At 38.4% G+C, this 14,379-nt stretch overlaps 1 pseudogene; it reads left to right on the top strand.

Moving 5' to 3' along the window:
• Positions 1-1,621: 1,621 nt before the first annotated feature.
• Positions 1,622-5,618, top strand: LOC102818724 (annotated as a pseudogene).
• Positions 5,619-14,379: the final 8,761 nt, after the last annotated feature.

Below are 14,379 nucleotides of genomic sequence, written 5' to 3'. Positions count from 1 at the left end.
TATGAATGAATGCTAGTTTGCAGTATATGAGAGTTGAAAGATAAAATATGTAAAGTGGAGGTGGAACAGACAAACAGCTAGAATTGAAGAAAGTCTTCAGGGTAGGAGGCAAATGCAAAATGATAAAAGTTTCAGACAGAAATTACAAAGAAAAATGGAAAGGAGCTAACTCCTGAAGAAATAATACAAGAACATTTCACAGAATTGAAGATATACTCATTCAGATATAAAGGGCACAGAGAAGACCCATCACTTGGAAGAAAAGAACTAATGATGTGAATCATGACATTTCAGAACCTTAGAGATTAAAGGAGGATCCTAACACTTTCAGAAAAGGGAAACTTTTTTTTTAAAGTTCATATAGAAAGGAGTTGTGTATTAGGGAGCAATCTAAGCTGCTCTAATCATGAAATATATGAAGAGACATCATCTTGCTTACTTTGGACATGTTATCAGGAGGAACCTGTCACTGGAGAACATCATGCTTGGTAAACTGAAGGTCATTGAAAAAGAGGTTGCCACAGTGGCTTCAACAATGGGCCCAAAGATAAAAATGGTTGTAAGTACTGAGCAGGACTGGGCAATTTTTCATTCTGTTATACATGGGGTGGACTCAGCTGTGGGATGAGCAGTGGACTGCAAACCATAAGGTCAGCAGTTCAAACCTACTGGCTGCTCCTTGGAAATCCTATACAGGGTAACTATGAATCAGAACTAAGTTAACAGCACTTAACAACAGTAACAACAACATATATGGGATGGTTATAAGTTGGAGCAGACCTGATAGTACCTAACAACATAATCAAGATAGAAATGCATTCCTGGTTCATGGCAGTGTTCAGAGGTAGAAAGCAGAGACGAAAGGACAGTGCTGGAATCCTCAACACACAGCTTCCAATTCTGAGTTCAAGGTGACAATCAAGGTCCCTTCAAAATTATCTGCATCCCACCAGGCAGAATAGCCAACAAGACTAACCTCCCTGCCATCAAGTCAATTCTGACTCATAGTAACCCTGTATAGGCTCTTGGAGACTGTAAAATGTGATAGGAGCAGATAGCCTCATCTTCCTTCTGTGGAGCAGTGGATGGTTTTGAACCACTGACCTTGAGGTTAGCAGCCCAAGGCTTACCCTATAGCACCTCCAAGGCCACTGGATGTTGATTCCTCCCAGGACACAACCTGGAAGTGGAAAAAAAATCTTATCTCACACTCTGTGGATCAAAACTTAGTCACATGCCAACAAAGAACTAAAAGGAAGGCTAAGAAATGAAATCTTTAGTTAGGCTAAAAGTTAGGAGTTACTTTACTAAAGAAAAAAGAAGAAATAGATATCGGAGGGCAAACAGAAGCCTCTGTCACAAGTAGGAGTCAGAATGTGTTTAACCTTTGACTCAGAAATTCTACTTATGGCAATTTATCCTAGGATAGATTCATATTTACGAAAAATGGAATCATAAAGAAAGTGGGGGCAGATAGCATGATAGGCCTCAAAGGTGACAAGGAGCCCCTAAAAGATCCAAGTAATAAAACAAGGAAATGGATAGGGATGAGGAAGATGAAGCTTTCAAACAGAAACAAAAAGAAGAGAAGGAGAAACTGTAGGAGCTAAAATTGAAGGTCATGGGGAGGGGTGCCCTGGCCACAGGTGGAATTAAGGAATATGGCAAAAAAAATAAGCTATTCTTCGTGAATGAGGCAATGGTGACCCTTGATTCCATTCCTGTGTAAGCATCTGGATTCTCCTATAACATCTCTTGTCCCCTATAATTAAAGTATTGTCTTGGAACCTGTTGTACATTTATAAACTTTTATACAAAAGAAGAAAATTCAAGGAAGAAGGATGCTCTGTATTTACTGAAGGAACCCTGGTGGCACAGTTGGGAAGAGGTTGGCTACTAACAAAAATTGGTTTGAATCTTCCAGTTGCTCTGTGGGAGAAAGATGTGACAGTTTGCTTCTGGAAAGATTTACAAGATTTACAGCCTTAGAACCCCTATGGGACAATTCTTCTCTGTCCTGGTGGTAGCAGTTGTGTGGCCTCGAGTTGGTCCTAACTAATAGCAACCTGTATAGGGTTTCCAAGGCTGTAAATCTTGACAAGAGCAGAAAACCTCATCTTTCTGACTTGGAGCAGCTGGTAGCTGCAAACTGCTGACCTTAGTGTTAGTAACCCAACATGTAATCCATTATGCCACCAAGGCTCCTCTTCTCAGTACTAAGGGTCTCTACTCATCAACGTCTATTCAACAGCAGTGAGTCTGGTTTGGTTGTCTATTTACTGAAATGGCATAATTCAATATTTTCTTAGTTGAAAAAAAGCAAGATGCTCAACAGTATTTTTCTGATGCAATCATCAGTGCTGCTCACCAGCAGATCTGGATTTCTAGCTCCAGGAGATATCGTAACTGTGCACTTCCTAGTCCCCTTTAACCTGCAAGTCCATTTGGTCAATGGGAGCAAAAGTAGTAATGTGTCACTTTAGGGAAGAAGCCATTAGGGGCCAATGAGTTATTTGTCATTGTTCCTTGCCCCCTGCCATTACAAGTGAGACAGTTCAGAGAACAGACTTCTGGTTTACAGCCCTGGCTAAAGGAAATATGGAAGTCTCCAGCCAGCTCAGTAGAGACATATAGTGTGACTGAGGAAGAAACCACCAAGATTTTTGGATTTTTTTTTTTTTTTTACTGTAACATAATTTACCTTATAGTGATGATTCACTTTTTGTGTATTAAAACAAATTCAAGTTAAAACAAATGCAGGAAAAGTATTTATAAAATGCATTTTCTTGTTTACAACAATACACAGGAAACTAATAACAGTGGTGACGTGAGAAAAATGGAGATGAGTAAGAACTAGAGGGATAGAGAAATGAATAGGAGAGGTACTTTTTACTGTATATTGTTTTGTATTTTAGAACCATTAGACTATATTACTTTCTCAAGAATTAAAAAAAAAAAAAGATACAGTAGCAATAGGACATTATTTAGAAATTGTGAAGTGGATATAAAATATCTAGAGTAGTTGAAATTGATTGTTTTCAGTGAGTAGAATTTTAGGAGAGGGATTGTCACTTTCCATTTAGGACTACAGTTTAACCTTGAACAACACAGGTTTGAACTGCATGGATCCACTTATATAAAGATCTAAGAAAAAATGCTGTATGATGCTAATCATCTTTGTGTGAACAGTTCATCTCTCCAGTAAGTTGTGTGTCACAGTAAAAAAAAAAAAAAAAAAAAGTTCTTTCGTGACTCTTACATATTTTTCATCGTTTTTATTGCAATACTGTAAACCTGGAATAACATTATGGGACCCATATGGTGTGCCGCTAGGAATGCTGGAAGTGCTCCTAAGAAGCAGAGAAAAGTCAACATTACAAGGAAAAGCTGAATGGCTTAATATGTACAATAGATTGAGATCTGCAGCTAAGACAAATGTAAAGAAAGAACGTGAAATTAGTGAAGCTGTCATCGTAGCTATGCCAGCAGGTATAAAAATCTTGCACTTTTGGGGAAATACCATTTTACTTCATACTGAAAATGCAACTTTTATATGGGTGGTGTTGGGAAAGAATATTTAAGGTACCATGGACTGCCTGAAGAGCAAACAAATCTGTGTTGGAAGAAGTGCAATCAGAATACTCTTTAAAAGTCAAGATGACTAGACTTCGGACATATTGTCAGGGGAGACCAGTCCCTAGAGAAGAACATCAGGTTTGGTAAAGTGGAGGGTCAGAAAAAAGAGGAAGATCCCCAACAAGATGGATTGGCACAGTGAGAACAACAATGGACTCAAGCATGGCAGCAATTGTGAGGATGGCACAAGATCTAGATGTATTTCATCCTATTGGACATAAGGTAACTGTGAGCCAGAGCTGATTCGATGGTACCTAACAACAACAACAAGTATATAATGCATTTGAATGACATGCCAAATATGTGTTAATTGCTTATGTTACCAGCAAGATAAAACTAAATTACTAATAACTTCCAGTCAACAATAGGCTATTAGTAGTTAAGTTTTGGGGAAGTCAAGTTATACATGGATTTTTCACTGTGTGAGAGGTTGGTGCCCTAACCAATACTTTGTTCAAAGATCAAATGAATATTATTTTGAACCATGTGCATGTAGTACATTGATTTTTTAAAAAACTAAGAGGAAAAAGCATAAAGAATGATTTAGCTCCTGGTGTGGCACTGTAAGAGAAGCACTGGATTACGAACCACAAGGTGGGCAGTTCAAACCCACCAGCTACTCCTTGAAAACCCTATGCAAGGTTGCTTTGAGTCATAACCAACTCAATGGCACACAACAACAACAGCAGCCAATGTCTTATAAAATGATATCATGAGGGTTATACTTCATCTGTGCTTTCCTTCTATTGGGACATGACATAAGAATGAAATATTTTGAATTCCTCCCAGTGCAGATCTTTGAATTACATGTCTTTTACTTATAGTCCATTCAATGAAAAAGTACCATAAATCTTGAATATTGTTTGGCATAATACATAACACAAGGATTGATATCTGATTTTATAGTTAGAAAAGAGGAAAATCAGAAATTTTTGTGTTTGCCAAAAGAGGCAATTTCTGCCTCAAACACTCTTCTCCCGAGCCCAAGTCAGAAATCCAGCAGTTTATCTTAACCCTTCTCTATCCCTTACCTACATATCTTCAATTGCCAGATCCTATAGTTTCTACCTTTAACCAGTTCACTTCTGGAGTCTTGGTGTGGTGCTGCAGGATAATGCACTGGACATCAAGGTTGGCAGTTCAAACTTACCAACCACTCTTTGGAAACCCTATACAGGGTTTCTATGGGTTGGAACTGACTCTCTGGCACTTAACAACAACAATATGGGCAAAGTATTGAATGATGCAGAAAGTATCAAAAGAAGATGGAAGGAATACATAACACCAAAAAAAAAAAAAAAAGATTGCTGTTGAATCATTTTAAGAGGTAGCATATGATCAAGAGTCAGTGATACTGAAGGAAGAACTTCAAGGCACACAGAAGGCATTGTAAAAAAAAAAAAAAAAAGCTCGGGAAAAAGCAGGACGGTGTTGCTGGTTGGAAGCACGTTGAGTTTTCCTAAGGCACCCCAGCAATGGGCCACTTTTGCTCAAATGTGGTATCTGTTAGATGGGAAAATGCAGCCCCCCAGCAAGCTTGCTGCTGTGGTGTCAATAAGGCTTCAAGGATTGCACAAGCCCATGTGCCATCAACTGAGTGATTGTGGGGACCATATTGTCATAATGAACACAAGACACGTTGCATTTTCTGGAAACAAATGGGAGCAAATAGTATATTCCTCACATACTGGCTACCTGGGTGGATTTAAACAAGTCACAGCTGCTCAGCTTTACCGGAAGGACCCAGTTGCCATTGTTAAACTAGCTATTTATGGTAGCTGCCAAAAAACCTTCACAGAAGAACTATGATACAAAGGTTACATCTTTTTCCAGATGAGGATGTCCCCGAAGATATTCTTAAAAACGTAGTGGAAGAGCTTCCTCAACCACGAAAAGTGCCCAGACGTCTAAATGAGTACACTCAGGAAGAGATAGACACCTTCCCAAGAGTGTGGTCTCCACCTGAAGACTACCAGCTGTAGGAAGACAGAAGTACAATGAGCTGGAACCTCTTTCTTAACCTGTGACCTAGAATAGGACAGCTGCCGCTTACTGACAAGTCACCTGCTACAGGTGATGGCAGTTGTGAACAAAGGTCAGGAAGAGATACTCCCTTAACAGGAAAGTGCAATGAAATAAATTATTTTATAGAAAAAAAAACAAAAACAAAAAACCACCACCAAGCTCTGTTAAATGATGGAATACAAATTGAAATCTTTCAACAAATTGAGGCAGCCCTGGAGGCACTCACTCATCTATGCCAAGAAATTTAGAAGACAGCTACCTAGCCAGATCATTGGAAGAGATTTATATTTGTACCCATTCCAAAGAGAGATGGCCCAACAGAATGCAGAAATCATCGGACAGTGTCATTAATATCACATGCAAGTGAAATTTTGCTAAAGACTACAGAAACAGCTGTAGCAGTACACTAACAGGAAGCTGCCAGAGGTCTGTATAGATTTAGATAGGGATGTGGAATGTGGGATATCATCGCTGACACAGATGGATCTTGGCTGAAAGCAGAAAATACCAAAAAGATGTTTACCTGGTCCCTCCTGACAATATGTCTGAAGTATGAGAGATGAAGTTTGGCCATCCTGGCCTCCAGGGAGCACTCTGGCTGCACTTCTTCCAACACAGATCTGTTGGTTCTTTTGGCAGCCCATGGCACTTACAATATTCTCCTCCAACACCATAGTAGTGATTGTAAGATTGGTGCAGGACCAGACAATGTTTCATTCTGTTGGGCATAAGGTTGCTATGTATTGGTACCGACTTGGTGGCACCTAACAACAACAACTGATAAGCTTTACTCAAGCATGAGTAACAGTGCTTGTTAAGATTTTGTGTCAACTTTGCTGGGTCAGGGTTACTTGTGGTTTAGCAGTTAAACTGTAGTAGGTGATCACCTCCATGATGAGAACTAGTATGATGTAATCCACCCCATGATTTGATTTCATATGATCAGCCCTGATCTGATGTAATTATTCTATTGTTGTAATCCTCACTTCTATGATGTTAATGAGATCAGATACAAGCTACAGGCTTAGGTTATGTCTTGAATTAATCTCTTTTGAGATAGAGAAGAGATTAAAGAAGCCAGAAAAGCAGAGCTTTTCTGCTACCAAGAAGGAAGAACCAGGAGCGGAGTACATGTTTTGGACCTGGATCCCTGTACTGTGAAGTTCTAAGATCCAGGAGAAGATTGATGCCAAGATGCATGGAAATCTCCAAGGAATATTGGACCTACGGATGTTGAAAGGAATACAAGGGCCTTTCTTCAGCACTAGCAAAGACAGCTTACTGCAGAGCCAGAACTCTGAATTTGGACGTCTAGCCTCCTAAATTGTGAGAGATTCGATTTGTGTTTGTTAAAGTTGTCCACTTGTGGTATTTCTGTTATAGCAGCATGAGGTAATTATGACAGTGCTATTGGCCATGAGATCAATGTTATTCAATTAACAATACATATTAGATAATATATCTAAACATAAATACACAGAAAACAAGGTTATGTATTGATCAGTTAATCAAAATGTGACCAGAGGCTTGCAGGAACCTTACTGAATAGTTCTCCTAGGATCAATTGTTCAATATTTGCTAATTCAGTGTTGGTAGCAACTTTATAGAAAATAATTACCACGAATAATAAAAATCAATTTTACTTATTTCTTTATCTTGCTTCCTTGAGGACAGGAACTCTGTTTTTCTTCAGCACTGCATCCTCAACATAGTAGTTCGGTAAGTATAATCGAACATACACATAAACAAGACTCAAATTAAGAAACAAACCCTGCTTGACATTTGATTTTCTAATCTAGTGGTGGTGGTGGTTGTGTGCTATCGAGTTGGTTCTGACTTATAGTGACCCTAGAGTTTCTGAGACTGTAAATCTTATGGGAGCAGAATGCCTCATCTTTCTCCTGAAGAATGACTGGTGGATTCAAACTGCTGAACTGACCTTGCAGTTAGCAATGTACAACATGTAACCCACTACACGATCAGGATTCCTTTTCAACATAGTAGAAACTCTGAATAAGTATCTCTGCCTTTCTTTGGTAAGATACAATGCTAAGACTTATTTTTCTCATTAAAACTTGCAATTTCTCCAAGTGATCCAATGTCGAAAGTATACAAGACATCATCTATTATAATTTCCCAGTGCTTGGCTAGAACTGCCTCCTAAACTAAAGGTAGGTCATGGCAGTGTTGTCCTTAAAAGAAGCAGCAGATCCTGACACCCAATCTAAAGGACTGGTAGAAAGTTGCAGTTGGTGGGTAAAATCTAATACCATCCCCTATGATAATTGAATCAACTTTGATATAAATAGAATACAACTGGCACCTGCTACTGCTAAGTGTCTGGGACTCTATCTGGCTCTTGCAAGCAACCAAATTTGCCTTTCATCCATTATATCTCTATTCCCCAAGGAAGTGAGATAAAAGCCCATGTAACTTTGCAGAATGAGCCATTGTTTTCTCCAGCCAAAAATCTGTAAGTTCTCATTAGACTGTCAATAGCAATATTGAAGATGGGCAATTTCACATGAAGCCAGTTGTACCAGGAACAAATGTCTCCACTGGGGATTGCACAGTGTGTAATTAGGAAGCAAAGTAGTGATACATATACTGTGAGTGCAGTCGATCAAATATTTCTGTGGAGCAGCCCAAGTATATATTTTACCTGAAATTAGAAGAATGATTTTAACTGGTATTTTCCTGTGGAAAATGTTCAGTGTCACAGAGATATAAGAAAAACAAAGACTTAAGAAGGAGTGTTCCATAATTTAAATTTACTCGTCATTATTTAAAAAAATTTAAGTGTTTATTTTAGTTATCTAGTGCTGCTATCCACCACTCATCTGTCAGTTGTGGAGTGATACTAGAGGCTAGGACATTGTCCACTCATGGTGGACAGGTTTCAGTGAAGCTTCCAGACTAAGACGACTAGAAAGAAGGAAAGGTGGACAGCTTCTTAATGTTTAGCCACTGGAAAACCTTATGAAACACAGAACATTGTCACATATAGTACAGAAGATGAAAACATTATGAATAACACCAGAATATTGTCAGATACAGTACCAAAAGATGAATCCCTCAGGTTAAAAGGTACTCAAAAGAGCTGTTCCCTCAAAGTAGAATTCACCATGAGGATGTGAATGGAGCAAAGCTTTCAGGATCTTTATTTGTTGATGGGGCACAACTCAAAATGAGAAATAGCTACAAGCATCTGTAAATAATAAGAACATGGAAGGTATAAAATATAAATTTAGGAAAATTGGAAGTTATCAAAAATGAAATGGAACACATAAAGATCGATATTCTGGGCATTAGGGAGCTGAAATGGACTGGTATTTAGCCATTTTGAATCTGACAATCATGGTTTACTGTCAGGAACAACAAATTAAAGAGGAATGGTGATGCACTCATCATCAAAAAGAATTTCAAGATCTATCATGAAGTATAATAGATAATAGCTATACACCTATTATTCAAATTTACACACCAACTACCAAAGCCAGTGATGATGAAATTTAAGAATTTTACTAAGTTCGTCAGTCTGAAATTGATCAACATGCAATCAAGATGTCTTAGTAATTACTGATGATTGGAATGCAAAGTTGGAAACAAAAAGGAAGGATCAGTAGTTAGTAAATATGGATCTCTAGAAATGATGCTAGAGATCGCATGATAGAATTTTGCAAGGCTAATGATTTATTCATTGCAAATACTTTTTTTTTTTAACAATCAATATAAAAGATGACTACACATGTGGACCAAGGAGCTCTGGTAGTGTAGTGGTTACGAATCAGGCTGCTAACCTCAAGGTCAGCAGTTAGAAACTACCAGCAGTTCCTCAGGAGAAAGATGAGGCGGTCTGCTCTTGTAAAGATTTACAGCCTTGGACACCCTATGCAGGGTCACTATGAGTCAGAACCGATCCCATGGTACTTAACAACAACAACATACATGTGGGCCTCACTAGATGGACTATACAAGAATCATTTAGACTATATTTGTGGGAGGAGTTAGTGGAAAAGCTCAATATCATCAGCCAAAACAAGGTTAGGGACAGACTGTGGTACAGACCATCACTTGGTCATTTGAAAATTCAGGCAGAAGCTGAAGAAAATTAAAACAAGTCCATGAAAGATAAAATATGACCTAGAGTATATCCTACTTGAAGTTAGAGACCATCTCAAGAACAGATCTGATGCATAAGATACTAAATAGATACTGAATAGTTGTGGGAGCATCATACAGGAAGAAGGCAAAAGGTCTTTTAAAGAAAGAAAAGACCAAAACGGATGCCAGAAGATACAGAAATGTCCTCTCTAGCATAGACATGCTAAAGCATGAGGATAAAGGAAGTCAAAGAGCTGAACAGAAAATTTCAAAGGGCAGCTGGAGAAGACAAAGTCAAGATTTATAATGAAATGTGCAAAGACTTAGAGTTAGAAAACCAAAAAGGAAGAACACACTCACCATTTCTCAATCTGAAAGAACTGAAAAAGAATTCACACCTTGACTTGCAATATTGAAGGATTCTATGTCCTGGTGAGGTGCTGTAGGATAACTGCAAGGTCAGAGGTTCAAACTCACCAGTCGTTCCTCAGAAACCCTATACAGGGTTGCTATGAGTCGGAACTGACTTGGTGACACTTAACAACATGGGCAAAATACTAAAATATTAAAAGTATTGAAAGAAGATGGAAGGTATTCACAGATTGTTGTTGTTGTTAAGTGCCGTCGAGTCGGTTCCGACCCATAGCGACCCTGTACAGGGTTTCCAAGGGTGTAAATCTTTACGGGAGTAGAAAGCCTCATCTTTCTCCCACGGAGCGGCTGGTAGTTTCGAACCGCTGACCTTAAGGCTCGCAGCCCGATTCGTAACCACTACGCTACCAGAGCTCACAGATTAGCACCTTTGAATAAGAAACCTATGGTGAATTAATTTGGGGCAGGGATTTTAAGCCTGGATAAGAAATGACCTCTTGCAATAAATACAAAGTTGTCTATTTTTACGATAAATTTTATTTAACAATGTCAACATAAAGGTGAAAAAGAAAAGAAGTATACATATGTTTGTAGATATGTGGAATATTCTTGGGACAAGAGCACAAAATATTGATAACGGCTTCCTCATGGGAAGGGAGGTAGATGACTGCTGGACAGGGAAAGAAGAGAGAATTTCATTATTTACCCTTAATTACAGACTGAAATTTTAAATGTATTCAAAGCCATAACTCTGTCCTGAGCGTAGATATAAGTTCAAATGCCTTCTTGAGTCACACTGCTGACAACTGAACTGCCAAAACAGCCCAGTGACAAATCAAGGAAAGCAGAGAGAGGCCGCTTTACCCTTGTTGTGTTGATGGTGTGCTATTCAGTTCGTTCTGATTCTTAGAGACCCTGTATAGAGTTTCTGAGCAGTGGTTGGTGGATTTGAACTCTAACCTTGCACTTAGCAGTCCAATGTTATCCTCCAGTGCCATTCCAGGAACTCCAGCTTTGCCCTTGTTTTTGTTATTAAGTGTCATTTAGTAGTGACCCGGTCTAAGGTGTCCAAGGAGCGGCTGGTGAGTTTGAACCACTGACCTTGCTGTTCAGCCTGACCTTGCAGACCAGTGCATTATCCTGCAACACCACTCCAGGACTCTGCTTTGCTCTTAGGCAGCATGTATTTAGAAGTGGGTGTCTACATAGATACACTCATGCTCTCAAATGTGAATCCTTCCATCACAACTATAGTCTCATGCTGATGGTTTCTCTCATCCAGATGATTTATCTGGTCTTTGTCTGGATTAAGACTTAATTAAGGGGTGTCTATAAAATAAATTTGAATTTGGAGTCTTTCCTCTCCTAGAACACACCTTTTAATAATTTTGAATTTTGTACCATGTGAAAGCTTATTTAAAATAATCACTTATTTAAAATATATCACTTATTTAAAATAATAATTAAACTAAAACCAAGTGAAATGAAATGGCAATAGTATAGCCAACAAGGTTGGAGGTTCGAACTCACCTGCGTCCCCTCGGAAACTCTATACAGACACTGTGAGTGGGAACTGACTCAAAAGTACTTAGCAACAAAATGGCAGAATTATAAAAATTGACAATTCTAGATCAGATTTTGAAACAATTTTTTAAGTGATGTAAACTACAATACTCCCAAAGTATGGAAATTATTTCAAAATATATAGTTGTTCAATAAGCCAGTATTAAATAAAAGCCAGTATTATGAAGTAATAACTTCCACAATACTAATGTTTAAATTCTATCAGTTTCCTCCACTGTAATGTTGCTCTTGTATTCTTTGTAATTAGCAAGTAATTTTGTGGAGATCTTGAGACGAGGCGAATATTCTGTCCCTCATCAAATTTTCACCACTATTTTTAGCATCCTCTGATAATTTTCTAACAACATCATTATTTTAGATTTAACTAGTTAACATTCCAATATAATGAAAAGCTTCTTTTCCCCCTGCCTTATTTGCTTTTTTTTTTTTTTTCTAATTAACATAGACTCAAGGTTTTCTATTCTGTCCCAAGAATTTTAATCAATTACTATTATTATTTTCATGCTTGTGTTGAATCGGATTTAGCTCATTGTAAATGAGTCTTCTTTTTTCAAAATTTTACTTTCTGTGTATTTGTCCACAGGAGAAAAGAGAGGTTGTCTGCTACCATAAAGATTTACATTTTTGGAAATCCTAGGGAGCAGATCTACTTTGTTCTCTAAGGTTGCAATGAGTCAGAATCAACTCAGTGGCAAGTGGGTTTGCTTCGGTAACTGTATCTGTTACTGAGGTTCTGCCCTCTCTCATGCTGGCTGTTAACAATATAGCTTTCTGTTGCTCAAATACACACACAGGTTCTTTACTGTTTCAGGGTCTTTACACTGGTGGTTACCGCTGCCTCCAGTGCTCTTTCCTCCATTTCCCCAGTCAATTTGAAACACAAGGTCGGCAGTTCAAGGTCACTAGTTGCTCCTCAGAAACTGTGTGCAGGGTCATTATGGGTTGGAATCAACTCAATGGCGCTTAACAACAACACATTCCTTCAATTCATTCAGGTGTCCCTTCCTCAGAAAGTCTTTATCTGACCATCTCATCTAATTTAAGGCTGATCCCTGTCTCACTCTCTTGCTCTGCCTCTCATTTTCTCTCTTATATTTTCAACCTCTTCTTCTGTACTGATTCCTTCCTAGGAGTATTTCAACATGTTCTAGACTTTTCTACACAATTAAAAACAAAAACATTCTTTCCTTCTCTTTTTAGTTTTACCTTACCTTTGGCCTCCAGACAAATTCTCTTCATAACCATACTTCTAGAAAGTACTGTTTTCACTATTTCAAGCTTGATTTTTTTGTACCTCAACCCCACTGAAAGCTGAGTTTATGGCCTGACACAAAACAGAAATTGGAACACTCTCACCAGGGTTCTCAACAACTAGAGGTGTGTTTAGTCCATACAGTGACTATGTGGACTGGAAAAAAAGGGCTCTTCTTCAGTACATGTATTTACTTCTGTCAGAATATGGTTGTCTTACACATACAAATTTGCAATGTCCACAATGGGCATACTGTCTACTGGTGTTCTTTTTTTGTTTTGTTTTAACTTTTTATTGTGAATTGGGTGAAGGTTTACAGACAAGATGATCAGTTCTACATTCAACAAATTATATACACTGTGCTTCATCTCAGTAAGTGCAATCCCTTCCCTGTAATAACACTTATCTTACTTCCTTTCTGTGGTTCCTCATTCACAACTTATATTTCACAAATGAATAAGGCAAAAATATTTGATGTACACGTACATAACAACAACAACAACAAAATATACATATATGTATTCATTTAAATGTCCAAAGGACACATTCTGCCAGCTGGCCTGGTGCCCTCAGGCACACAGCCACCAGCTCTGCTGTCACTGTTTTTCTAGGTAGGGATCTCACACTCCGCTCATGCTCTTCCTTCTTGATGGTCCTGAGATCATCTGTTCCTGAAATAGAAGATCAACTACTCTCCCCTTTTAGTTACACATCCTGCTAACAATTGTTAACAATTGAGTCATAAAATCCTATCAACATCATCCCCATCCCCTTTCTCCAGATCCATCTGGGAAAAAGTGAAACTATTCAGTAGGGATTCTACCTTATGCCCCTCATTCTACAACTAAGCACAAGCATGAAAATTTGTAAGGCAGCCGCTTCGTGCTTTTGTAGCTGCCCACCATTTTGCTAGCTGTTATCCAAATATCTCATCCCTATCAACCCAGTCCACTGAGGAAATAAGGTTGTTACTTGATATAAAGAATGCTTCCATTCTAGTTGAAATTTTGCATCACTGTATTCATAGACAAATTGTAGCAATTTGCACTCGTTCCCAGTATGGAACATCTTTATCTTCCTTGGTTTGAGTTCTGGTTAACTAGCCAAACAGCCAAACAAGCTAGGTTGAATGGGTACTAGCAGCAAGTTTTGGAGTTCATGAACACTTCCCTGCACTTCAGACTAGCTGGCCTTTCACATTCAGCCCTAGTCTCCAAGGGCTAGGTCAGTGTATTGACATTTTTCTTTCTTTCTTTTTAGTTTTTATTGTGAATTAAGTGGAAGTTTACATGGAAGAACATCAGCTTTATATTCATTCTATCATATTTCGTTTCATTGCAATGATTACAATCCCCTCCATGCATCATCATTCAACAGTGTTTGCTTCTACTCCATCTGGGTTTTTT

The sequence above is a fragment of the Chrysochloris asiatica genome, unplaced genomic scaffold, assembly GCF_000296735.1.
Source record: "Chrysochloris asiatica unplaced genomic scaffold, ChrAsi1.0 scaffold00030, whole genome shotgun sequence".
Classification (NCBI taxonomy): Eukaryota; Metazoa; Chordata; class Mammalia; order Afrosoricida; family Chrysochloridae; genus Chrysochloris; species Chrysochloris asiatica.
The sequence above is the reverse complement of the archived record's forward strand: the minus strand, read 5'-3'. Positions and strand labels throughout refer to the sequence as shown.